The sequence below is a fragment of the Hermetia illucens genome, chromosome 1 (genome assembly GCF_905115235.1).
Source record: "Hermetia illucens chromosome 1, iHerIll2.2.curated.20191125, whole genome shotgun sequence".
Taxonomy (NCBI): Eukaryota; Metazoa; Arthropoda; class Insecta; order Diptera; family Stratiomyidae; genus Hermetia; species Hermetia illucens.
The window spans coordinates 126,430,075-126,457,862 of NC_051849.1; the positions used below are offsets into that span (position 1 = coordinate 126,430,075).

Sequence of the window (27,788 nt, forward strand, 5' to 3'; positions counted from 1 at the left end):
CAAGAAACTCGCTTCCTCTTTTCTGTAACAATAAGCGCGCAGCGAGTCGACTTAGCGATGATGTTATGCCGCCACGTCAACAACGCCCCTACCTCCGATGTCACGAGGCAGGTTTATCCGCTCCACGCGAGAGATTGGATGATTCATTCGGAATTTGGAGTCAGTATCCGCCGCCGTTTTCCAGATCGGTCTCGTCCACGGAAATATTCCGAATGCATAAGCCAGTGAAGGGATAGCGAATACATTCAATGCACTTATTTTATTCTACCCCGCGAAATGCGATTTCAATACCAGCTTCACACGTCGCAGGAATTCGGACAGCAGAACGTCCTTCAGATCCCCACTTCGAATATAGGTGCCTTGCAGAATTCCTAGGTATTTGTAGAAGTCTGTCTCGATCATAGCTATGGATATGGACGTCACCAATGCTATGTCCGGCGTGCAGCTCGTGATTACCTTTGAGGTTGGTTCGGATTCGACACTTGTCTAATCCAAATATCACGTCTAAAAATTTCCACTATTCGCAACAGACTTTTAAGTTGGTCGTCAGTTTCAGAATACAGCTTGATTTCATCTAAGCACATCAAGTGCGTCAGCCCACGCTTAGCACGTAGGCCATATTTGCCCTCAAGCATCATTCAGTAGCCACGAAAAGGGGTTCAGTGCCATGCCAAAACCAAAGGGGACTCAACGAGTAGCCCTAAAATAATGCTCTCCGTATATGGATAGGCTCCAGGGTATTAGCACTTAAGGGTGCTGAAAGCATTAATAAGGTGGTATGCCACCCTTCCATGACTGCCGACAAAAATTTTATTACTTTGGGATAAATGCGATACAGGCGTAGGACATCGACTAGCCAGGTATGCGGTACGTTGTCGAAAGCCTTAGCATAATCAATATAGCAACTAAAGAGGTTTGGCCTCTAGTTGCTTGTCCCATAACTACCAAATCGATAATGAGTTTCTCTTTACAAACCCTTGACTGTTCCTCGGACAGAATATTGTTCGTCTCGAGGTGCGCATTGACCCTTCCACTAATAATGGTCGTTATGAATTTTTAGAGTGTTGGTAAGCAGATAATCTGCCTTGTGTCCGCAGGATCCCGCTCCATATTCTTTTTAGGGACAAGGTAGGTAATTCCCGCTGTAAGCAAGGGTGGAAATTCCTCCGTCTGACTTCTGACCTGATTTAGGCTATGTGACAACCGACTGTGCATACTGATAAACCTGTCATACCACGATCCCGACCTGGAACCCTCCACTTCTTCGAGTTGTTTATGGCTCGTAGAACTTCCTCTTCGGTAACATCCGTGAAATTCGCCGGGTAACTTCGCCGGTGATTTACTCAGCAAGCTCAGCGTGTTGGGCGGATAACACCCAAAGTCCATCTCAATATTCTTTTGCTTCCGTCATCGAAAACTGTACTATAAGGACGGTCTGTTGCGATCCGTTGAGAGATCTGAAAAAACTCCGCTGGTTCCTCGCGTATGTTGCATTTTGAACCCGTCTGGATTGACTTTCGCCATGCCCTCGTAATCGACTACATACGACAGAATGTTTCTGCTTAAGTGTCCGCAACAGACGGTATCCGGTCTAGGCCTGTCTTAATAAGGAACTGCAGACATCCCGGTTTTGCGCCGAGGTCCACCAATTCGAAATCCCTAAAAGCTGTCTGACATCCTGACCTACGCCATCGCTCCATTTCAGGCAGCGCCTGCCTCGTCTTCTTTTTCTACCATAGATATTACCCTTATAGACTTTCCGGGTGGGATCATCCTCATCAATACGGATTAAGTGATCCGCCCACCGGAACCTATTGAGCCGGATTTTATCCACAACCTGACGGTCATGGTATCGCTCATAGATTTCGTCTTAATGTAGACTACGAAATCGTCCATCCTCATGTAGGGGGCCAAAAATTCTTCGGAGGAGTCTTCTCTCGAACGCGGTAAAGAGTTCACAATTTTTCTTGCTAAGAACCGAAGTCTCCGAGGAATACATGAGGACCGGCAAGATCATTGTCTTGTACAGTAAGAGCTTTAAACCTGTGGTGAGACGTTTCGAGCTGAACAGTTTTTGTAAGTTGAAATATGCTTTGTTGGCTGACAACAACCGTGCGCGGATTTCATCATCGTAGTTGTTATCGGTTGTGATTTTCGACCCTAGATAGGAGAAATTATCAACGGTCTCAAAGTTGTATTCTCCCATCCTTCTTCTTCCCGTTTGACCAGTGCGGTTTGATGTTGTTGGTTGGTTTCGGTGCTAACGTTGCCACCATATATTTTGTCTTGCCTTCATTGATGTGCAGCCCAAGATCTCGCGCCGATTGCCGCCTGCTCGATCTGAATGAAGGCAGTTTTTACGTCTCGATTGGTTCTTCCCATGATGTCGATATCGTCAGCATGGGCCAGTAGCTGGGTGGATTAAAGAGTATCGTACCTCTTGCATTTACCTCTGTATCACGGATTACTTTCTCGAGGGCCAGGTTAAAGAGGACGCATAATAGGGCATCCCTTGTCGTAGACCGTTGTTGATGTCGAATGGTTTTGAGAGTGATCCTGCTGCTTTTATCTGGCCTCGCACATTGGTTAAGGTCAGCCTAGTGAATCTTATCAATTTCGTCGGGATACCGAATTCTCTCATGGCAATGTACAGTTTTACTCTGGCTGTGCTGTCATAGGCGGTTTTAAAGTCGATGAAAAGATGGTGCAACAGATGGTCATATTCCAAAAGATGTTCCCCCGCTTTCCACAGAGAAAAAACCTGATCTGTTGCTGATTTGCCTGGAGTGAAGCGTCTTTGGCGTCTGGCCTAGCAAGATAGCGAAGAATATCTTATAGATGGTACTCAGCAACGTGATACCTCTATAATTACTGCACTGTGTGATATCTCCTTTTTATGTATGAGACAAATAATGCCTCGTTGCCAGTCACGAGGCATTGATTCGCTGTCCCATACCTTGAGCACAAGTTGATGAATCACTTGGTGTAACTGGTCGCCTCCATATTTAAACAATTCGTCTGTGATTCCATCGGGTCCTGGTGAGTTTTGATTTTTAAACCGATGAATTGCACGGACTGTTTCTCCTATACTTGGTGGCAGTAGAGTATTTGTCCATCGTCTTCAGTTGGCGCGACCTCCAACTCGCCGAGGTTCTGGTTGTTCAGTAGCTCATCAAAGTACTCAACCATCACTCCAATATATCCATTCTGTCGGAAATCAGATTTCCCTTTTTTTCTCGGCAGGATGAGCATCGTGGTGTATAAGGCTTCCTGACTTGTTGGTAAAACTTCCGCGCCTGGTGCGGTTGCTCCCTGTACTTTTCAAGTTCACAGACTTGTTGGTTCTCTCAGGCTCCCTTTTTCCGTCTGTGAAGTCGCTTTTCCGCTCGACGGAGTTCGTGATAAGTTTCTGCGCGTATCCGCGTTCCTTGAGAATGCAACATGACTCGGTATGCAGCATTCTTCCGTTTCATTGCTAGCTTACATTCATCGTCAAACCAGCCGTTCCGACCCCTTTTGCGGCTGGGGCCAAATATGTTTGTAGCCGTATCAGTGATAACGTTCTTCAGGTGGTTGTGAAGATCATTTGTTGATGCTTCATCTCCAGGTGCTCTGTTGCCTGCGGTTATTGCGGCATCGATTTCGCTCTTATAGGTATCACGGAGGGCTGTGTGGTGGATGGCTTCAGTATTCGCTCTCAACTAATTGTCAGAGGGGATTATAGATGGTGTCGTAATTCGAGTTCGGAGCACTATGCCAACGAGATAGTGGTCCGAGTCTATATTGGCCCCCACTATATGTTCTGACATTCATCAAGGCTGAGAGGTGGCGGCGTTCAATCAACACGTGGTCAATTTGGTTGAAAGTGGTGCCATCTGGAGAGGCCCATGTATGTTTGTGAACCGCTTTCCGCACAGACCAGGTACTTCCAACAACCATTTCATGTTATTCTTCTAACTCGATGATGCGCAATCTGTTATGGGTGCCGACGTATCGCCTTGAATACGGGCTCCATCCCTACTTGACTATTGAAATCCCCAAGTATGATTTTGATATCATACTCTGGGAGTAGAATGCTGCGGCGGAGCAAGCAACTTGCGTGTCGATCGCACGAAAGTGCAAATCGCGATGGCCATGACTTCGAAAAACAATTTTTCACAGCCCAGGTCAGTCCGTAAAGGTTCAGAGCATCCCACGATTAGAGCTTTGTGGTGCACTGTTATTGTGCAAGTTAATGAAACATGTGAAAACTACGCTTGAATTTGGTGCTGACATTGATACGTTTTATTTGACCAAATCAACCAATTATGCTGTCGTGGCTTGGATGATCCAAGCAAACGGAAGACTTATGTGGCTAAAACAGAGAATGAGATCCTTTCTTGTAGCGAATCAAGACAATGGAAGCATGTCGCATCGGAATACAACCCTGCGGATTGTGCATCTCGTGGAGTTTTGCCATCAAGGCTAATCAATCCTCCTCTATTGTGGACCGGACCGGAATGGTTTAACTTACCCCCCATGAATTACACAGCATCAATGGACGTAACGGACTCAAGGACGACGAAGAAAGAAATCAAAGAGGCAAAAGTGAATATCGCAACCGAAAAGCCACAATCAATATTAACACGATCCTCTCATTATAACAAACCGCTGCGAACAGTTGTATTCTGTCTGCGGTGCAAATATCGTGATTGGCATCCGGACTTCTTATCGACACAAGAGATATTATGAACGAAGTTAGTTTGCGTTCGGCTTTCTCAGCAAGAATTCTTTGCACACGAATTGCAAATGTTACGACGAAACAAAAACATCCCATCATCATCAAGACTGCTCTCTCTAAGTCCTTACCTTGATTCCTCAGGATGGGCGGTAAATTATAAAATTCGAATCTCAAACAGTCACAGAAACATCCGATTATCATCGATCCTAAATGTAATCTAGCCACCTTGATTGTGAGTGCTTTCCAGTGTAAAACACTGCATGGAAGTTGCCAGGTAATGGTTGCTGCCATTCGAACTGACTTCTGGATTCCACAAAGCCAAAAGCTGATTAAAACAACTACCACGAGGCTGTTAAATATGGAAGAGATGTATACGAGAAAGATGGCAAATGATTAACCATCATAACCAATCTTCGGCGTGGTCAACTAGGTTTAGTCAAAGCCGAGAATTACCCCTTCATGAAATGGCTGCTTACACGAATATTGGAGGTACATCCAGGGAAGGACAGTTTTGTTCGCGTCGCTACGATAAAACTGAAGGGACATATTACAAAGCGTTCTGTCGTGAAACTGTGTCCCTTGTCCATGCCATTTCCTTGTGTTAGTGTTGAAAATCAAAACAAGACTGAGCCAAAGGTAGTCAAAAGGACGAATTTGTCCCGTTCACAAGCGGGGTCGGCTAATCAATTCATCGTCAAGTTGCCTTGGAGTAATTAAGAAGTGGACAAAACAAACATTAAAAATATTTTCTACAACATGTCTAGATTGTGCGATGCAGGACGGAAAATTACCGAAGGAATCCGGTGTCACGATTTTCTTAATCATTTGAGTATTATTAATCAAAACATTGAACACATCAGATCGACATCTTTCTTTTTTCTGAAGAAAAGATCGATCAGATCGACATCTTTCTTTTTTCTGAAGAAAAGGAGAATGCAGGGACTTCTGGAAAGCATGTTAACTGCATTATTTGGCATTAATAAGGAGGTTGCGTTAGAAGCAAATCAACAACGGCAAAAATTAACAATCAATAAGGAAACAAAATTTATGACAACTTATGACAACACACTAATAAATGCACAACTGAGAATTTTCAATGATAAGTTTAACGCTGTAATTTTTTTAATTAAGACTAGAGCAAGGGACTGAACCCTAATTTTTACGGAAACGACGGAAGAACCCGCCAAGGTCTTCGGGCTCATGAAAGAGCCAGGGCTGAATGCCACAACAAGGACCCTCCCTTCTCTTCGAAACCAGTCCCTGATAATCCGAGGTCTCCACAAGGAAACGGATCCTACGGACATTCTACAAGAACTCCAAGCTGGTCATCCCGAATTCAAACTCAACACGGTAGCAAATTTAGGCACCCATGTACCCCATAAAGTCATAAAGCCCTGCATAAAGAATTTCCTACCCTCCCGATGAAATCACAATCGGGACTTTTTATTGCCACCACGAGCTCACCGAGGTGATGAAGCTTAGGTACATCCTTCATCAAAAAATAACATAGCAGAAAGTTAAGAGTTTCGAAGAAGTACAGTGTTTTAACTGCCAAAACTTCGGGCACATATCTCAGAACTGCCCCATTGTGCACAGATGTGCCAAGTGCACAAAAAGGCACCCTCGCGAGGAATTCACCAGAACTGCAGCCGAATGACCGCTCTGCTGCGACTGCAGTCAAGCAGGCCACCCAGCGTGTTATCTTTCTTCGAAAGGACGGAAGACCACCCCAACCCACCAATTCGGCATCTCTACCAACAGGGTAAAACTCCCCCATTGGCCACATACTTAAGGCCCTGCCAAATCGTGAGTTCATCCCTGAAACCCAAAATCCTCACCCTTTTTGACACTCCTGGCCTGGTAGGGGTGGATAGAGGTTAATCACAGGAAATTGTAATGTGCTTATTGTAAATAACAGTTAAGTATTTATTGTATGTTAGTTTAAGGTAGGTTAAATTAAAATAAGTTAGGATAAGTTATATATATCTAGGTTAAGTAAGTAAATTTTCAACTTTCTCGCGCCTTTAGTGCGGGCGCAGTTTTTTGAAAAAGTTAAGATTTTTATAAATTTGTCAAGAGCGATGTATATACAGAATAATATACATAGTAAAAGTAGAATAAAGAGGTCGGGTTAGCCAAACTATGTAATAGTCACCCATTAAAGCTAGGCGCAACTGATCATTGTCTAGTTGTAAGTCACTAAGGAAAATAAATTGAAAAAAAATTTAAAAAGAAAATCGAAAGCCGTTCATATAAGTTCACTTAATACATATAATGATGACGTCACACACACGCCTTAGACTGCAATAAATTAACGTGAAATGCTATAGTTTAACTTTGAATAACTTTGTTAATAATAGCTAGATTGCGTTCAAACTTTCCAGAGTTAACTTCTATATTATCGCCTGCGACTTTTTTCAGATTTTTCGTTGGGGTAGGTTCTGTGAACGAGCTTTTTGGGGGACACATTTTGAGTCCTCACTTCCCTATATTTCACTTAATGTCAGAAATAAAGTCAGCTTTCATTTGATACCCAACATCACCATATTCTGTGAAAAAAAATTTTACATCCCGCTTTCGCCCCCTTGAAACTCAACACATGAGCGGAAAACGTGAAAAGTTAACCACGACCGAAGCAGAGCTCACGCCCGGAACGGAACCATTCAAACCCAAATGCTGATAACAGGGTGAGGAAAACCAAGGGAACGCCAGATGTCACAGTATGTTCAACTTTGTTTCTTTTTACTTTACAAAACCTTGCATGGTGATGATGTAATTGATTACCAGATGCAGATGCTGGCGACGAAATTATGCTTAATGGAGATGTCCTAATTCTAGTCGGTACGTTTTCGCAAATTATACTATCCAACTTTCGATGACAATTGTTGCTACCTTAAATCGGCGATAAGCATGTTGCGTCGCACTTGAAATGCTACCGGTCCTTCAAAATATATTTATTCTTATAGTGCTTAAATTATATTTTAAAATCGCTTAAATGAACTGAATTTGAGTATACGGGCAGGTGTTGATTTGATGTTTGCGCTTTCTTGAGTGCGGGCTGGATGGTTCTTGGAAGGGTTAGATGTTCTGTTGGGCGGCTGGCGTGAGATGATGCACTTCCGTTATCTCCAATGATGATGGGTGGTGTTGTGGCGGTTCGGAGAGCGAATTATCTATTTAGAAATCGGCGAACCGATTAATTGACTTTTGACTGAACGATGCCGATACGGAACGGCGTCCAAATGCACCTCGGGCCATTGTGTCGCACGAGTCACTGCAAGCAGGCTAGATACTGTGTCGAAACCCGTCACTTGATAACTACGCTCCTCTTCAAGTCGTGCTACACACACATACCGGGCGGGGCGGGTTCTTCATACATAAGAAAAGGGGGCACAACATTTTTGTTCACAGAATATAGCCACGTGGGGTATCAAATGAAAGGGTTTAATTAGTGCTCTTCGAAACTGGTCCCATATTTAATATCGAGTAGGGGAGTGATTGCTCAAAATATGACCCCAAGAAAGTGTAAACAAATATAACCCCCAGAAAGTGTAACAGATCTCGTCCTCAAAATTAACCGCAAACCTCCCTTAAGTTCATGCTAGAAGTACAAGATTTGGCATAAGCCTAAGGCCCGATTAGTACTTTCCGAGACTGATATTAGTTCTAGCGTGAATTGTAAAGTGCGCGAGTAAGGAGTCAAAATATATAGACTTAAAGTGAGAAAGGCCTCATTTTCGGAAACTACCCATTCCAAATATGTGGAAAAAATCAAAGTGGTACGCTTTAATGAAATCTCGGCCTCAAAATATGCCCCATTCCGATATCTCCTCAAATAAACTTACTAATAGTATATTACCAACTTTTAGAAATTGACCGAGAAACCACCCTTAGGTTCAACCTAGGAGTACTAAATTTTGTACCAGCATAGAGGATCGATTATTATCATTGAGGATCGCGCATACGGATGCCAAATTTAATAGTAAAGTGTCGAAGTTATAGCAATTCAAACTTCAAGAGAATTTACTGCATTTTAAGTCATGCAAATACGATGCTGGCGTCATAAAAGCCGATTGTCACGAAATTTGGTAAGAAAATGTGGTCTGTGAATCCAATTACATACATATAACCAATGGTGCCATTTTGTGTTGAGTTTGAGGGGAGCTCACCATACATATGAAAATGGGGTGTAATATTTTTTTCACCAAATATGGTCATGTGGGGTATCAAATGAAAGGGTTCGATTAGTACTTTTCGAAAATGATCTTATGTTTGATATTGGGTGAAACATAGACCCTCATCCAACCGAAGAATCTGAAATCCCATATCTGCGCAAAAAAAGCTAATAATGGATTGGTGTAATGGATAACATAATTTGGGGAAGTTTGAAAAAAATGCATCTATAATTAACAAAGTTTTAGAAGGTGAAACTTCGCAAGTTTTCGTGAACTTCATGGATTCTACAATGTTTGATTTATTGGTATATACGGATGAAAAAATGTGCATAGAAGTTTCTCACATTAGATGAACACAAAACCTTTATACTCGAAGCGTGAGCCTCCAGTATTCTGGCTTGTTTGTATTTGTCAAAGGGTAACTTCTTCACATTTGCTGATAATATTGAACTAATAGTGTGAATCGAATCTGGGGCAATGAAAAAAACGTGTTCTGCGCACTCTGCAATATTTGGGCACTTTGGGCAATATCGCTAATCATCACGCCCAAATCGATACAGATATGCTCGATAGCCTCCGAGTCCGCTCAAGAATTAAGTTAGATTGAAACCTACCTCGCCGTGGGGTCCCTCAATCTATTTCTGGATATCCCATATGATCAGAGTGAAATTATGCGGTGTTTCCAACTATTAATTAATTGAAATAATAAAAACTTGTTGTTTCTTTTTCGTTGGTGTGGGTATTTATTCTTGCAAATACCGATATTTCGGGAACCACTTGTTCCCTTCATCAGTGCAAACAAGTTCTTGCAGTGCAAACAACTTGTTTGCACTGATGAAGGGAACAAGTGGTTCCCGAAATATCGGTATTTGCAAGAATACATACCCACACCAACGAAAAAGAAACAACAAGTTTTTATTATTTCAATCCCATATGATTTTCTGAGTCCAGCGGCCTTTTTCTGACTCGTCCCACTTCTCTCGCTATTCCGTGACAGATTCAGTTCGTGCGAACTGTCGCCGACGGCCAGGCGATTCTCCGGTGAGATATGTTCGGTCGTAAAGTCGTTGTATTTCTTTCGCCAGAATCTTAATCGGGATCATTCCTCCTATCACACAAGCTGCTTCATTGGATATGGTTCTGTAAGCGCAACATGTTCGGAGTACACTTATGCGATACGCAGTGCCAATCTTTCTCTTATTTGCAATATTTTTCAGTGCATCTGCCCATACTGTGGCTGCATACAGTAAGATCGAACTGACCTTCGATTCTTCGAATTAAGGAGTCGACCACTCGGCCTTGCGCCACCTATATTTGGTAGCATTCTCGCAACCAGCGCTCCGATGTTATATGCCTTGAAGTTTAACCCCTAGTGAATCATTATGTCTAAGTACTTGAGCGCAAGCTTGGAATAAATTGTTTGCGTTCCAACTTTGATTTCCAAGGAAGCGCATTTTCTCCGCTTGGTAATAAGTACTACTTCCGTCTTGTGTTCTGCGAGCTGTAGACCAGCATTCTCTAACCAGGATTTAATCTCATTTGCATAAAGCTCGACTTCTTCAAGAAGGCGTGCAACAACCATCACACCAATATCGTCCGCGAAACCAATGGAAGCTACACCAGTAGGAAGGTCTAGCGTCAATGCTTTGTTATACATTATAATCCACAAGAGTTGCCCTAGGACAAATCCTTGTGGAACTCTGCGCGTCGTTTGGTATTTCATTCCTGCATTTTATTCGCGCACTGAACCCTATTGATTAGGAATTCGGCAACGATACGCACCAGGTACTTCGCCACCTAAGTTGATTAGGGACTCAAATATCTTGCTCCATCTAGTGGCATTGAAGACGTTCTTCACATGAAGTGTAATCACTGCACAACATTTGTGCTCGTCAAGTGTGGTCTTAGCGGTTTTAGCTACTAGGACATCTGCATCCGTCGTAGACCTCCTCTTTCGAAAACCGAACTGAGAGACCGCCATCCTTTTCGGCAATTCGAAGTAATCTGTTACAGATTACTCGTTCGAATAGTTTGCCGGTATTATTTGGAAGGCATATCGGCCTGTAGGACGAAGTTTGCCCGAAGAGTTTCTTGACTTGGGGACTAGTATTAATTTCTGCTTCTCACATTGTGTAGGAAATGCTCCTTTTTTAAGGCATGTGGTGAACGACTCGGCAAACATATTTGGAGCTATTCTCACTGCTATCTGTCTGTCCGTCTATCTGTCCGTCACATGCATTTTTGTCGAAGACTGTAGCAGCGATAGACATCAAATTTTACGTCGAATTTAAGACGAGGTCCTCATACATGCAAAAGAGGGGGGTGTAGTTTTTTTTCCACCAAATATAGTCATGTGGGATATCAAATGAAAGGCCTCGTAGCACTTTCCAAAGCTGGTCTTAGTTTTGACATTTGTTGGAAAGGCGCGGAATTCGGGGAGTCCAAATTGAACATTTATTTAACTATTGAAACTGTCTAACCGGAAAATCTGGAAAAAATCAAGACACTGCCACTATATGGTGGCTAGGCTCCAAAATACCTTCAAATAAAGTTAATAATAGTATATTACTATAATTTTTAGTAATTGTCTGCAGAACCTTCCTTAAATTCATCCTAGCACCGCGAAATGTTATAGCAATGTAGGTTATAATATAGAGTTGATCCTACCAAGTTTAATGGAAATCGCAACAAAGTTTTCACTTCTTTGGAAATTCGAGATTTTGAATGTCAATATCACCCGAAAGTGAATATTCTCACATAATATATGCGTATATTACGTGTTACGTACTAATGGGACAAATTCACAAATGTCTTTATAAAAGAAATACGGAAAATCTCCAGCTTCCATTTTCCCGACTTGTTATATAATTGATTTCTGCTTAATATAATTTCTACTTAATTTGAATTATTTGCGGAAAACCGTTTAAAAACATGATATTTCGATCAAAAAAAATTTTGAACATGGATAACTCAAAAGCTGCTGCTTATATATAATATATAATTATAAAAACTCCCCCAGACCCTCGTGAGAGGTTTTCGAGTTAGTAAAGTCACGAAGAAAATTCTGCTTGAAGTACAATGCCATCATGAGAAAGCAAGGATCCACTTCCTTACCGTGAGACCATAGGCCGCTTATAACTTTTCATGTTTAGAATGTGTAATATGCAAATAAAATGTATTTTGTTTCTTTTCCCCGAAATCCTAATTGCTCCGCTTTGCCTCTGCAATGGTGAAGGTATGTTTCCCCCATATATGATGTTGAATATGAAATTATTTCGAAGGCAAAAATAAAGAAGAAAAGAAAAGTACTCATAACACAAGAAAAACCCATTTGAATTCACATACAAGATGATTCTCCCCGAAGTGTCCTACCGTTTTCCAGCAGCTTCGAAATACTTCCCGACTTATAGCCTCATGAACAAACTAACCGCTTTACCTACGTTTTCCAAGGATAATATGACAAAGTGAAAAATTCATTGTAAATGTGCGAAAGCGCTTCACGATCTTATTGCCAGAAAGTTTTTTTTATTGCTAATGCCTTTAAAGCTCTCCACAGTTTTCCATTTGCACTTAGAAATGATTGCACGTTCTAACTCTTTCTTAAATGCAAGAGTTACGACCAAAGAATTCATTTTGATTACCATTTTGCGTTTCTAAGTACGGAAGTTTTTTCAAGGATACAAAACAAAAAACGCCAGTGTTAAATTGCCTGCCATTGAAATAAAAGCTAAATTGCAAACGGGGTACAAAATTACTGTTTTGGCGGCAAGAACAAATTAATTGCGAGAAAAAACAACGACTGAAGCAAATCCTACAATTTTAAATTAGAAACGTGCTTCGATTTCTCAAAAGCTGAATCGAAAAGAACACTGGGAAGAGTTTCGTTGCTCTTTTGATAAGGCGACTTTAAGCTATCGATCTCCTTCTCTTTGTAAATGACTCTCTCTCTAATAACCCTCGAAAGAATCTACCAGATGAAATTAGCAAGATGGATAAGAAAAGAAACTAGAAAGCAAGTCGGGAAAGCGGAAGCTGAGCGCTTCAGGTACGAAAGGTTTTGTTTGTTTCTTGTGTGAGTATATTTGAGTGTAGAACTATCCCATTTGTACGTAGTCCGTTAAGAATATGCATTTAGCACATCAGATTTAGTACTTTGGGTTGTAAATTTACACGGTAAGGCAAATTGGAGCTACTGTAACTTTGTTACTAATACTAACTTAAGGGGGGTTTTACTTAATTTTCCCAAAAATACGGTAATATGCTATTATTAACTTAATTTGAACAGATTTCGATATGGGGAGTATTTTGAGGCCTGGGCACGGTATAGAGACAGCTTCATGATTTTTTTCCGATTTTTCGGTTGGGTAGTTTCTGAGAATGGTTCCGTTAAAGAAATCATCACTTTGCACCCCTCCCACTCCCCGCCTTTTTAAGAAATCTCAAAACTAGGACCGGTTTCGAAAAGTACTAATCGAGACCTTTCATTCGATACCCCACATGACTATATTTGGTGAAATATAGTCCTACAATTAGGAAAACTAAACACTGGAGAGCTAATTCGAAATTAAGGGTAGGTGGAAAAACAATTTCAGAAGTTAGGGTTAAATGCGCCGTTGGAATCGACTGGCGTGTCTGTTGGAGTTTCTCAAAATGAAGTGTTTGTTAAAAGGGATTTAGAAAATGTTAGCTGTAAACATGTAAATATTCTATTAACGTTGACAACTTGTAATTTAAGAAACATCTTAAAATCGCAAAAACTAAGTAGATATTTCTGTGAATGTATTCTACAATGGTATAAAATCATACACTAAGTTAAACAAGTCAGGAAACTGGAAGCTGGATGCTTCAGGTATAAAAGGCTTTGTGTATTTCTTTTATAAAGAAATTTGAGTGTGCATTTGCCCCATTAGTATGTAGCACATAATATACGCATATATTATGTGAGAATATCCACTTTCAGTCTTGAATTTGCAAAGAAGCGACAACTTTCACCGATTATAACTTTGTCAGTAATTATGCGATTCACAAAACTAGGTAGGATCATGCTTTATGTTATATATACTCTATACTATTGTAGAATGTTGTGGTGCTAGAATCACTTTAAGGGGGGTTTTGGAGGCGATTACTAAAGTGTATAGTAATATACTATTAGTAACTTTATTTGGACAGATATCGGCATGTAGAGTATTTCGGAGCCTAGGCACCACATAGTAGCGACTTCTCGATTTTTTTCAGATTTTTGGGTTGGGAGAGAATGGGTTTGTTAAAGAAATGAACACTTTCGACTCCCCGCACTCCTCACTTTTCCAACAAATATCGTAACTAAGTACTAATCAAGACCTTTCATTTGATACCCCGCATGACTATATTTGAAGAAATGCATACTCCCCTTTTGCAAATATGGGGACCCCCCTTAAATTCGATGTAGAATGATGTAACTCACTGTATGGGTGAGAATTCACAGTTCCCACCTTACGACCAAATTTGGTGACAATCGCTATAACCGTCTCCGATAAAAATCCGTGTGACGGACAGAGAGACAGACGGACAGTAAACCGATTTTAATAAGGTTTTGTTTTATACAAAACCCTAATAATAAGGTATTGTTTTATACAAAACCCTAATAATAAGGTATGGTTTTATACAAAACCTTCAAAACGAAACGACCTAGCGGGGAAGCTGGCACTTCAAAAACAACGCAACGACATTTAAAATTCTCATAAAAGTTCGTTTCAAAGGGCCACAACATTCAAAGAAGATGTCGGGCCATTTTTAAATTTTTGTGTGAAACAAAACTCTATTAGAATCGATTCAATGTCTGTCCGTCCGTCTGCTTTCTGCCTGTCAGTCATACCCAATTTATTCGGAAACCTATTATCACGAAATTTGCTGAGAATATGTGGTCAGTGACTACATACAACAGTGGCATCATATAAAAACACCCAGCTCCCGGTATTCCGGCTTTTTCTAGGTAGATTGAAACATTGGTGTTTTCTTGCCAGTCAGATGGTGTTTTCCGTCCTCAAAAGCCGGATTGAAGAATTTATCGAGTGTGCGGTTACAGCTCTTCCGCTTTCCAGAGCTCAGATGCTTTGCTTCCAAATTGGCGTTTTTGTAAATTTACCAACTTATGGTAGAAGCATTTCTTTTCACGGACCGTTTCCGAATAAACCGGGTGTGACAGACAGAAAGACGAACAGACAAACAGACCTGTGCGGAGTTGCCAAATCTCCCATCAGGCGCGTCCCTTCGTGTGGATAAGGTAAGCTTGACGGATGCGTAGGAATATGCACATGTACGCATTTGGAAGTGTGCGTGTATGGGCATGCTTATGCGCAGGCCGGGTAGGTAGGAAGTAAACGCCCACCCGTGGATAAAAAATTGGCTATGGGAAGGATACCCAGAAATAAAAGCAAACATGGAGGAACAGAAAGAGAATAAAGTTACGGTGCAGGGCTCGGGAAACCCAATACCCGCGGCTTTTGGGAGTGGGCAAGCAGGCTCCCGGCCATCGATACCATCGACTGCAATAATGGATTACTTGGCCACCGTTGCATCGAATACTACAAGTAGCTTGGAGAAAGAGGCATCTAAAAGGAGTATATCACTCCCGAGAACGCCTGTTCAAAATACACGAAAAGATGCCCCACAAACTGGTCATTCATTAGCCCATAGTGGGATGACTGCACCTGATCGGAACATGCCGAAGGACTTGGTGTTTGATCCATTTAGGAGAAGCTCGACGATCCTGCGATGTCCTCTGAAATCAACGTCGATGAAGGAAGGAAATCAATGAAGCTCTCGGAAGGCCAATATATACGTAAGCGCCCAATGGGAAAACCAAGCAGAGGCGCTGTGTCAGAATCCGGACGAATCATCGTTTGCCTTACTCGGAGATAAGATAGTAGAGTTGTCTGAATTTTTAACGGACAAACACAACGTGCACCAAGCCATCAAAAACATGGTCCGTACCATTCGTGTACTATACCATAGTGCCAAGGACGAAAAAAATGCCTCTAAGAAATCAAGCGTCATCCTGGCAACTCAAGTGACACCTCTCAAAATCCAAAGGGCGGTATGCTTGAAAAGAGGAGTAGAGAGGGCGCGAACGATTCTTTCGGATCCTCACAGGACGTGAAAAGAAAAAAGTCCTCTTACCGGCAAAGGGGAAAGTAAACAAAGTTACTAAAATCGTGGAAACTGCGGCGCCGGCTCCAATCGACCCAAGGGGGCCAAGCCCAAAAAAGGAACCAAGGAAGCATGGACCAAGGTTTTCGGAAACAAAAATGTGACACAGAAAAGAAGATTACGGCCCGAATTAATTATCATCGCCAAAAAAGGTAATATGACTTGCGCCGATACCCTCAGGAAGGTCAAATCGGATCCTGAGCTGATGGACCTTGGAGAAAACGTCAGCCGAATCAGACGTTCTCAAAAAGGAGATTTGATGCTGGAGCTGAAGAAGTCTCCGGGCAAAACGGTAGAAAACTTCCTCGGCGAGAAGTCCTTAGGAGAAGAAGCACAAGTACGGGCCAGAAAGCAGGAGATTGCTGGCGGCTGCGAGTACAATAGGCCAACACGGCCTCAGTGCTCAGAAGCTGTAGCTTCTCCCCCACCATACACAAAGTAAAAATAGGTTGGGTCGTTTGCCGACTCAGGGAGCAGGTGTCCCCTCAAGCGCTGCTTTAGACGCTTGAAATTTGGCCATAAAGTGGCGAAATGCACCGGTGACCGTGGCAGGTCAAAAAGTCGCAGAAAATGTGGGGGAGAAGGTCATATGTTCAGGGAGTACAAGGCTGAGCCTGAATGTATGCTTTGCTGTCGGCACGTTGCAGGCAGCAGCAGTTGTCCAGTGTTTAGGAGAGCCTTGAATGCAGTAAAGAAATCCACTGCGAGGCAGCGCAAGATCTTTTATGAGAAGGGAATCGAAGCTGCAATAATCAACGAGCCTTATCGCAATAATAAGAGCGGTGCCTGGACTGCAGATGTTAGTGGCAAGGCGGCAATATAGGCGTGTAGAAATCAAGCCATTCAAGAAGTGATAGAGCTTCCAGAAGTTGGATTCGGCAGGGCAAAAGTAGCTGGTATCTATATATATAGTTGCTATGCTCCACCAACCGCGACGATAGCAGAATTCGAAGGAATGCTAGATATGCTAGTCTCGAATGCAAGAAGTGGAAACCCCAAGATCATAGTGAGTGATTTCAACGCATGGGGTGCGGATTGGGGCAGTCGCAGTACGAACACCAGGGGCCGTATCCTGCTCGAGGCATTCGCTGAGCTAGACTTGGTGCTTGCCAATACGGGAAATGTTTCCACTTTTCGTGGGACAGGGTCGAGTTCAATAAGTTGGTCGCTCAAAGCGCTGTTCACCCCGCGAAGTAATGCTTTGCGGCAGTTCCTCAGGGAAGAAGAAAGGAGAAAATGGGGGTGGTTTTAGTGGGTGAGAATCTCACACGCTGCTGCAACCTGGTGCGGCAGTGTAATTCTAAGATTTCCATCTCCATTCATAAAAAAAAAAACGGACAGAGATAGACAGACAGACTTCCACTCGATTCTGGTGCAAAAATAGTTGAACTGTCTCATTTCATCAAGGACAAAACGTGCACCAAGTTATAAAAAATATGGTGAGAACTATTAGAGTGGTCTACAACAAATCGCAGCAGGAGGAGCGGAATTTCAAGGACGAGTCCAAATCAGACCAAGTGAAACAAAAAAAGTTATTTCTTATCCATGATTTATGCAATATACGCAAAATGAGAATATTTATTAAACAAAGAGAAAAATGAATGGTTAACGTTGGGAGTACAAGGAGTTAGAGTTAAACACTCTACATGATAAATGTCTTCACGATAAGGTGTCACGTGATAGTAGCTATCGATGTATTTAGCTCTAGCTGCTTTTACTCCAAATGTCAACCTTCCATATCCTTCCATAACTCTGTGGGCTCCCGGTCGTCGAGATCCCTCGACTGCAGTGCCTCGATGGTGGACAACTTACCCACCATGGCATCTAATGCGAAGTACCACTCTACCATGAAGACCAGTAACAAAATCGAAGAAAGATGAGTTGAAAGCAGATCGCTGGACGACAAAAACGGCAACAACACCGACCACACATATTCAAGAGGAGCAACAGCAGGAGGTACTCAAGGACCAGGAAAAGGGCCCATTCAGAAGGAGTTCGTCAACTTTGAGATCTCTGCCAGCGCCAAACAACAAAAAAGATAGAACGGACGGAAGGTCAATGAATGCCAAATGTGAAGAACTATTTAAAAGTAGTTATCCGGTTAGCACTCATGTAGGCCGGACTCCTCATCCAGAGGAATCACCCTTAACACAGTTTGGTGCAAAAATAGTTGAACTATCTCATTTCATCAAGGACAAAACGTGCACCAAGTTATAAAAAATATGGTGAGAACTATTAGAGTGGTCTACAACAAATCGCAGTAGGAGGAGCGGAATTCCAAGGACGAGTCCAAATCAGTTGCCTCAACGGTGTCACAGACGACCAAGTGACACCTAATGGTATTGCAATAAACCTGCCATAAAACAAGAGAGTTCGGGAAAAAGATGTGGATCCTCTGGGAAATCAGCAGGCGCCTAAGAGGAAAAAGGCCATACAAATAGTTTCGAAAAACGGAACTAAAAGCACTGAGGAAAGAAAGCAGGTCCCCAAGTGCGAGCTCCGTCAATCGAACCGACAAAATCCTAGGCAAATGAAAACGGCAGATGGACTAAAGTAGTTAATAAAAAGGCTGAAGCGATTGTGATCTCCAGCAAAGGAAATTTTTCCTACGCGGAGATACTGATAAAGGTCAAAGCTGACCCCGATCTAAAAGACCTAGGCGGAAATCTCAGCAAAATTCGAAGGACCCAAAAAGGGTGACCTCATGTTTGAACTAAAAATATCCATAATATGCGAACTCAAGTTAAGAACTCACTTAGAGAGAATGTCACAGTACGGACCCGACAACATGAGGTCTACTTACAGTGCAAGGATCTCGATGAAGTGACATCCAAAGAAGAAATTTACACTGCCTTGATGGAACAGTTCAAGCTGGAGGAACTTGACGAGGGCTCCATTGTGAGTTTGTGAAAAGCCTGTAGCAATACTCAAACAGCCACATTCGATTACCAGTAAACGTAGCGCAAAAGTTATTGGCAGCCGGAAAGGTTCGAATCGGATGAGTTGTTTGCCATCTGAGAGAACAGGTTTCTCTAAAGAGGCGCTTCAAGTCCGATCGATGCAAAAGGCGTGGGCAAAAGATCATATTGCCAAAGCATGCAATAGGGAGCCCAAACGTTTATTTTGCGAAGGAAGGAAGGAACGGGATTAGGGAGTATTAAATTAGGACTGTCTGAGATGATGCAGCATTCGTCATCTCGGGATGGATGCCATTGAAAATCTGGGATGGGATTTTTTGAAATTAAAATCAGTGTGCAACTAGCGGATTATCTAAAAAGAATTTATTTAAAATCTTTTGCTTAGAATTACAGAAGTACATAGGGAATAGGTTTGTACGGATGCGCGGACCGGTGTCACTTTTTAAACTCTGCGCCAAAATACTGTCCGTCAACCGTATGGTGATATCTGTGTGGTGTGATATCTATCTTGAAGTGAAGTGATTTATAAGTCTAGAAATGGTGAGCATAATTATGCGGCTTACTAAGAAAGCTCGACATGGTGCTGACATTTCATGCCTTAGCGAGTAGTTATTTGATCTGAAAGGGGCAACTTTGATTTCTGAGTGTAATTATACAGTCTTTTTAGCAATTAATTATTTGAAATATTGTTTTTTCTCATTCGCTAGTGTCGATATTTTTATTTGACTTACTATAAGTTTGTTAATAATAGCAGGATTTTCACTAAATTCTCCAGTATGAAGCTTGTTATCAAAGCTTATCTTATTTTTGTAAAATTTTACGGATCCAGGATGAAATTAAGGGGGGGTTCGAAGTAAATTTTAACTTTTTTTTTCTTTTGGTTGGGTAGTTTCTGACCACGAACCCTTGAAATAATTTATACGTTTCGGAACTTCGTACTCCTCCCCTATGCTGCCAATATTAAAACTAGTATTTACTCACAGGGCTACATTCGGTGAAAAAACTGCCCACCCCCTTTTACAAATATGAGACCACCCCAGTCCAGAAAAGAAACGAGTTGTAGAGGATTTTTAGGAAGTAGCAGGGATGATTTTCCCACTAATCTACCACACCCCATCACCCGCGATTACCGGAAATGCATACACTCCTCTACTGCTCTGCGCCAAGTTCCATTGGGCAACTCACTCGCCGGGCGTTTTGATGGCGTACCTAGTAATGGCATTGTCACTCCCGCCCCTTAATGTGTGACTTATCCAATAGCACTTTTGTCTTTCGATCTTTTCTGTTTGAAATAGTATGAGGCCAGCCTTCTCGGATGATATATCGCAGACAGGTTTTGATGAAGATTTAATGTTTTCGAGTAACAGTAGTAGTCACTTTCTGTATACTTATCCCATATAACAAGACAAAAAGAACATTAGCGTGAGTAGTATAGCTATGCGGGTTCTGCGCCAAAATCCCATGTATTTTTAAAGGGGCTTCCGATTTTACATTTTCCGCCATCTTGGATTTTTCGGGTGACGTCATAGGCTTTTTCCTAACGAATTGCATAATATGCGGAGTTGCTAATAATTAAATTAAAAAGCTCATTACATTATATTGTCAAATAGCTTTTCAAGATTTTTACTCACTATGGATATTGGCAGTGATTTTTCATCTCAATAGATGGCGTTGTGTCGGTTAATGATATGTAAAAGCTTAATGTAGAAGGATTGAGTTCGAATTGGTTGGGTGCTAAAATATTGATATTTAAATTTATATTATTGCTCAACTTAAGTTAGATTAATAAGTACTACATATACGCCAGTCAGTTTTCAAATACACACGTATGCGGCAAATGCCTAATTCAATGCCTTCTCTTTGATGATCACTTATCTGGTCAATGTGCCTCGGTGCTATATCCAATTGATAATTTGAGAAAGGAAAACTTGATATTTATCCAATATCAGTTGAAAGAAGTGAAGGGTAAATAAAGCTTCAAAGCAAGAAAACCAATATTACCATATAATAAGAAATTTATTTATTGAATTAATTAAGTATATTACAATAGTGGATATAATTCATATTTTAAATTTAAAGAACATTCTGATACATAGTATAGTTTACAATATTTCCTTATTTGCTACGTTATCACTTATATCTACATTCATAATACTATGATGACCCCATGCAAGAGTTTCAAAAGTATGTTTTATTAGGTACCTCTTATCATCATTAGCGCTCAGGGCAATTTTGAGTTGTCTTACTGAACTCACCTTATGTTTCTGAGATTGTATGAGATTTTGCTTTACTTCTTTTCGAGTGTTATTTTTTAAACAGTCTACAAAATCATCGAATGATAATCTATTTTTTACAATTTGACTTTTAACACCTTTAGATTTTTTCATTTTATCTTCACCCGCCACGCGAATTGCATACATTTTTGAGCGTAAACCAACGAATTCGGTCATCATTTTCCCATTATTCTCATCTTTCATAAGGCCTAATACTTTTTTGTTTACGAGGGGTATTCCAAAAATGTTATTAGAAGGATAATCACTAGTATCAAAGCGATCGCGACAATCACGTTTAATTACTTCGTAGAAATCGTAACATTCTATTTCATATATAAGGGAATCTGTATCTGTATAACACAATGAACAGTTGAAACCAAATTCAGGAATCATATAATTATAGTGGAAATCATATATAGTGGTTTTTGCCAAATCCAAAATACACATGCCTACATATATCGGTTTATTGAAGTAAATTTCAGATTTATTCAGTTCAATGGCTACAAGGTTCTCATTAAAAACAGTTGACGCTTTAAATTCAGGCTTTGCAATTAGCGATTCTGCTCCATACCGACCTGACCATTGTGTTACTAGTTTCACAATGCTATGTTTACGAACGTTTTCCATTGTTTTGTCAAACACAGCATTGTTCATCAGTTTAAACAAATGTTTTTCAAAGTCATGTTTTGATAAAGTTCGAAGTCGTGTGTTGAGTTCAATGTACGGTTTGAGCCAAGGAGACTGCCTAAAACTGAGAACTCTGTGAATTTTAGTAAGATTTAGACCGTGCTCCATTGCTTGCTTCAAGTTTCGGTAATGGATGATATATTTAACTTTATCTTTTAAAGTAGCCAACAATTTTTCTTCTTTTGATCCAGGCGGTACACTGCGTTCTGGACAGAAGGGGAGTTGATTGTGTAGATTATATAATTCTTTCGGACATTCCAGATCTACTTCAAGGATATAGCCAATAGGTGACTCATCAGACACATCTTCTACTTTAAAATCTGCTGTATTTTCCAGCCACTCAAAACTATTTTGTGGTAGAAATTGGCACATTACCCACCCATATTGATTATTAATATCATTATAAATCAAGAATTTAGAGGGCTTAGTTGAATTGTAATTGCTCATATATAATATTTATTGTTTGCCTTCGAATAACGTTTTGAACATTGACTAAGTCCTCCTCTAATGCCGCGTTCAAAAAACATTAACATATCAACATCAGTCAATAATTCTAAAGTAACATCAGTGCATTTGAGCATTGCATCCCAGGAATAACCAGGAAGTGTGAAGTAGTGAGCTGGGTCAAGACCGTATGTATTATGACAATTTGAACGAAATTCTTCAAAAACATCCGCCAGAAGAAGAACATCTATTTTTAGATACAAATCAGAGTATTCGCCAAGATTTTTTATTGAAAATTCCTCCCAAATTCTAGAGGTGTGCACATAATCTTTGTGACTTACACTTTCGTCATTTAATTTGTTATAAAACTGGGGAAAATCAGGGATTGCTGTTTCTGTGAATTTATCGAAAGAGTTAAAATAGTCATATGGGTACAAAAGTTTGCGAGTTATGAGATTAAATTTATCTTCTGTAAGATCTGTGAATTGAGACTTTAAAATAGGAAACAGGGTTAGGTAGGATGCTAATGTATCCAGACTATTTGCCATGAATCTGAAAGAATCAATAAAACGGAACTTAATTAAGTATCCATTCCTTTCGTGAATGAAATATATCGCTCTTTATTTATAGGCAGTAGATCTATGCGACCTCTTAACCCAGAAGCTAAATTCTCAATGATGAAATGGCAATCGTAGCCGCTAAGATTGTGAAAAATAACTGGAATTGTATGTGAATCTTTAAAATTAATGTTGCATGCATTATGGGCTGCACCTCGGTATTTACCTGTAAGATGACAGTGATCTTGCACTTTAATATCGTTCATGGAAAACAATTTTTCGCATATGTGACATTTGCAAGCATTTTTAAAATTACTGGTTTCTTCTATAGTTAACTCAGTCAATGGAACAGGGGAAAGGAAAATCGACTGTAGATTTACATGCTGGATCTTTTTAGTTTTTGTTAAGTAAGTTGGTAAAACAATATATATTTACTTTTTTTCCATCGCCTGTTTTCTGCAGAATATAAATAGAGAGATTATTCTGCTTCTCGAAACGGGGAATTTGCTTCACTGTTATAGGAAATCGTATATCTTTTAGATTCAGCACATGGGAATAATGTGGATATGAGGCTGGTCGATCTGGATGTTCCAAGCGATGTACTGAATGTAAAGCTGATACCACTGCCCAAGCAAAGCAAGCATTATCATCATTTTTTACATTAATACAAGCTTTCTTGTCACTTATTTCTTTAGGGAGTTCAATATAAGATGAGCCTTGCATTGGTGCGAATTTGTTAATATTAATGCTTAGGTTTATAATGGCTGATAGTGTCCAACCACTATCTTTCTCCTCGAATTCTTCCAATTTTTGTAAAATCTTATCCTGAATATTTCGCTTAAACCAAATATTAATATCAGTATCTTGATAGATTGGCATATTCCTAGTGTTCATACACTTGAACTCATAATGTTCACCTTCGCCTTTAACAATTTTAAATTCACCACACAATTCTGCGTTTACTTTTAACGCTATTCCACTTTTAAGGATTCTTGTTATACGACGAGGAAATAAACTTGCACAAGCATGTAAAAAGTTAGTTGGGTCCTTGTTTTCAAGATTAGTGATCACTCCAGTCCGTATTCGACTTTTAAAAGCTGACTGCACGTCTTCCCATTTTACTGTACGCCTAACTGGACATAGATTCGAAGAGGAACGGTCAAAGCACACAGGTCGACGTAGTTTCATTTGTGTTCGCAAACCACTTAAAACACATATTGCATGGGCGATTTTTTTTCTAGCGCCAATCGTTTTCGCATTCATTAGAGCAGAGTTAAGTTTTCTTAAATTTTTGCTGCATTCCTTAATGGTACCTTCTAGTAATTCCACATTCTTCTTAGTTAAATTTACTGCGGATTTTGTCTGCTCTATAATGTTTTTGATATTCATGTTGAGTTTTATCGTTTCGAGTAATTTTAGAAAAAACAATATTTATGAATTATTTTTACGGATTTTATATCTGACAATAAACAAGCAACTAATTATCATAAATGCACATTACACGAACATTAAACTTCGTTTGTAATTGTCTGTATTTCACAACGTTGAATATTGACACAATACACTTTAAAATTTGCTGCAATGTAACCTGTCTGCAACACCTTTCTACTTGGAAGATAAAGAGCGAATAACATGCATGTCGAAATTGCATCTCATATATAGATTTCAATTGCACCGCAGAACCCAATAATTAAAGCTCAATAATTCAGAAACACATTATCTACAATAACAACAAATTATAAAGCACGTGTATTTAAACTACAAGTTAATTAGAATCAAGTGATAATATTAATTTAAAACTTTACCTAATAATTACCACAATTGATAGCTTATCCTGAAGTTTCACAAAACTTAGAAAATTTAAAGAATGTACATTCTTTATAATGATATTGATTATTATTGATTGATTGATTGATTGACTTAATTTATTAATTTATTAATTTATTAATTTATTAATTTATTAATTTATTAATTTATTAATTTATTAATTTATTAATTTATTAATTTATTAATTTATTAATTAATTAATTAATTAATTAATTAATATTAATATTAATATTGATTGATTGATTGACTACCAGTATAATAATAATATTAATAATATTAATTAATATATTAATATTAATATAATTAATTAATATTAATAATTGCGCTCTGCAAAAAAACCGATAGTCTGGTGCCAAAAGCTGTGGCATTGAACGTGAACGCGGTAGAAATGGCTATAAACTTTTGTATTATGGTAGCCATTGCGATCTATGAAGGTTTCCGTGATTCTATTGAACAAGTCAAACGATTTGATGATCAGCTGATGAAGCTCACCATTATATCAGCTGATTCACTTCTTCACCACATACGCACCACAGACAGGTCAATCTGATGCCGAGAAACATGGCTTCTGGCAACTTCTCAATGAAAAGACTTGTAACGTGCCTTCTGACGACTATATTATCGTTGTCGGCGGCCTTAAAGGTCTTGTGGGTGAAAAGGCAGACGGTAATAGGTGGGAAGAGGGGGTTTGTACCGTGTAATAAGGGTGGCGATCGTATAATCGATTTTGTGGACACACACACTACTTCCTACATTTTATAGTGGGACCAGTAAAACGCAAATCGACCATATTCTCATAAGACACCGACATTTTACCACCGTCACTGACTGCAAAGTCCTTCCCTATGAAACAATCACACCTCGGCATCGGCCGTTGATTGTCGTCCTGCGAATTAATAATAATAATAATAACTCCGCCGAAGCCGGTCCCAAGCCCGGTTGTGAAAGGAGGAGGGACGGATAGCTTCAGTCTGAATGGCTGTACGCCACAGCAGCGTCTCAGGGGGTAAGTGAGGAAAGTGCAGGAACTTTGCAGTCTTGCAGATTACTCACTAAGGAAGCTACCTCAACACCTGGCAACTAGGGATAAAATGCACCACCAAAAAGGAGAAGAAGGAGAAATTTAAGGTCCGGTACGGATAACCGGCGGGTGCCGTCTGACTTGGTGACTGGGTCGGGCTCTTGTAATGGGCAGCACTGCGTCGAAACCGCTAGTGGTGGGGCGGTTCGACGTCTAGGCGCCACGACGACCAGGAACATAACTCCGCCTGTTGCAGCTGCTTCGCCACAATCTGTGGCGACCACTTCAGCAGGTTCGCGTAGGAAGCGGATGAAATGGACTGAAGAAATGAACCTCTTCATCATCCTCTCCTACTACGAAATAACGGCGGGGGCGGGTACAATATCTTACCGCCCCTTGTTGCACCAGAGATTCGTCGAGCGTTTCCCGCAATTCGCGCACGTGACTGCGCAGCGAGTCGCAGACCAGTACTGCTTTATTACCCGCAGCGACACAATCCCGGCCACCATCAGGGAACGTGTTCGACTTGAAGTCATCGGGGAAACTGGTGACCAAGAGTCGATGGGGGCAGAGGCGGCGGCATCAACAACACCCCGCCGCACTGCAGGTAACAGTTTCAGTACTCGGCGAAGCACTCTTCTCCTCCGTCCAGCTGAGGTTTCCGCTGAGGTTCGGGACGAATTCCAAAGAGCGTGTATAGAATTCTCCGATATGAATCCTTTGCATAAACCAGGTATTCCCAGGCTCTATGCATTCGGATTGAGTTTGGATTAGTGTCGAATCCAAGCCATCCGCAAAGGTCATCACGAGCCGCATGCCGGACATAGCATTGGTGACCTCCACATCGAAGCTATGACCGAGACAGACTTCTACAAGTACCTAGGTATTCTGCAAGGAACCCATGCTCGAGTTGGTGATCTGAAGGATGCTTTGCTGTCCGAATTCCTGCGAGGTGTAAAGCTGGTGCTGAAATCGCATCTCTCGGGGAAGAATAAAATGAGCGCGTTGAATGTATTCGCTCTCCCTTCATTGGCTTATGCATTCGGAATATTGCCGTGGACGAAGACCGGAGAACGTCCAGCGGCGAATACGGACAGCTATGTCCCGATTCCGAATGCATCATCCAAACTCTGCCGTGGAGCGGATGAACTTGCCTCGTGACATCGGAGGTACGGGCGTGGTTGACGTGGCGGCACAACATCATCCCCAAATCGACTCGCTGCGCGCTTATTTTTACAGCAAAGAGCAGGCGAGTCCCTTGCATGCGGCTGTCTGTAAGGCAGACTGTGGACTGACTCCACTTAACTTGAAGGATTGATCTTTCAATCATCTGAGGGGGGTGAAGTCGGACCAAGAGCGGATCGATGAATGGAAGTCGAAGGCAATGCATGGTAAACACGTGAATTGTCTTTCGCAGCCATTTGTCGATTTGCATTTGTCGAACAGATGGCTGTGTGCTGGGGAGCTCTTTGCTAAGACGGAGGGGTTATAAAAAGCTCATCATGAAAGAAGGGGTGGAGAACGACCAGTGCAGAATGTGTGGTTCGGCATTAGAGACGTTGGACCATCTCATTTCTGGCTGTACTGTTATGGCACCGGTGCAACACATTACCAGGCATAATGCTGTATGTAAGGTTATCCATCAAAACCTTGCATACAAGCATGGGCTGATCACGGGAACATGTCCGGTTTACCGATATGAGCCGCAAGCAGTACTTGATAGTTCTGCTTACAGCATGTATTGGGACCGGCAAGTTCTGACTGATCGCCATACCACACATAACAAGCCTAACGTACTGTTAGTTGACAAGACGGGTCGCTCCGCGTAAATTATTGATGTTGCTGTCCCCCATAATAGCAACATTGAACGAAAATACGTGGAGAAGAAGGTGAACTATGAGCCATTGGCTCGGGAAATCAAAGAAATTTGGCGTCTCGAGCAGGTTGTTGTAGTTCCCATAATATTGTCAGTTACAGG

The 27,788-nt window shown here is 41.0% G+C and overlaps 1 protein-coding gene across 4 annotated transcripts in view; it reads right to left on the reverse strand.

Annotated features, from left to right (window-relative positions):
* Positions 1–27,788, reverse strand: part of LOC119647214 (ras-GEF domain-containing family member 1B) — a 1,018,095-nt gene that overhangs the window by 958,727 nt on the left and 31,580 nt on the right. The window lies entirely within an intron of this gene.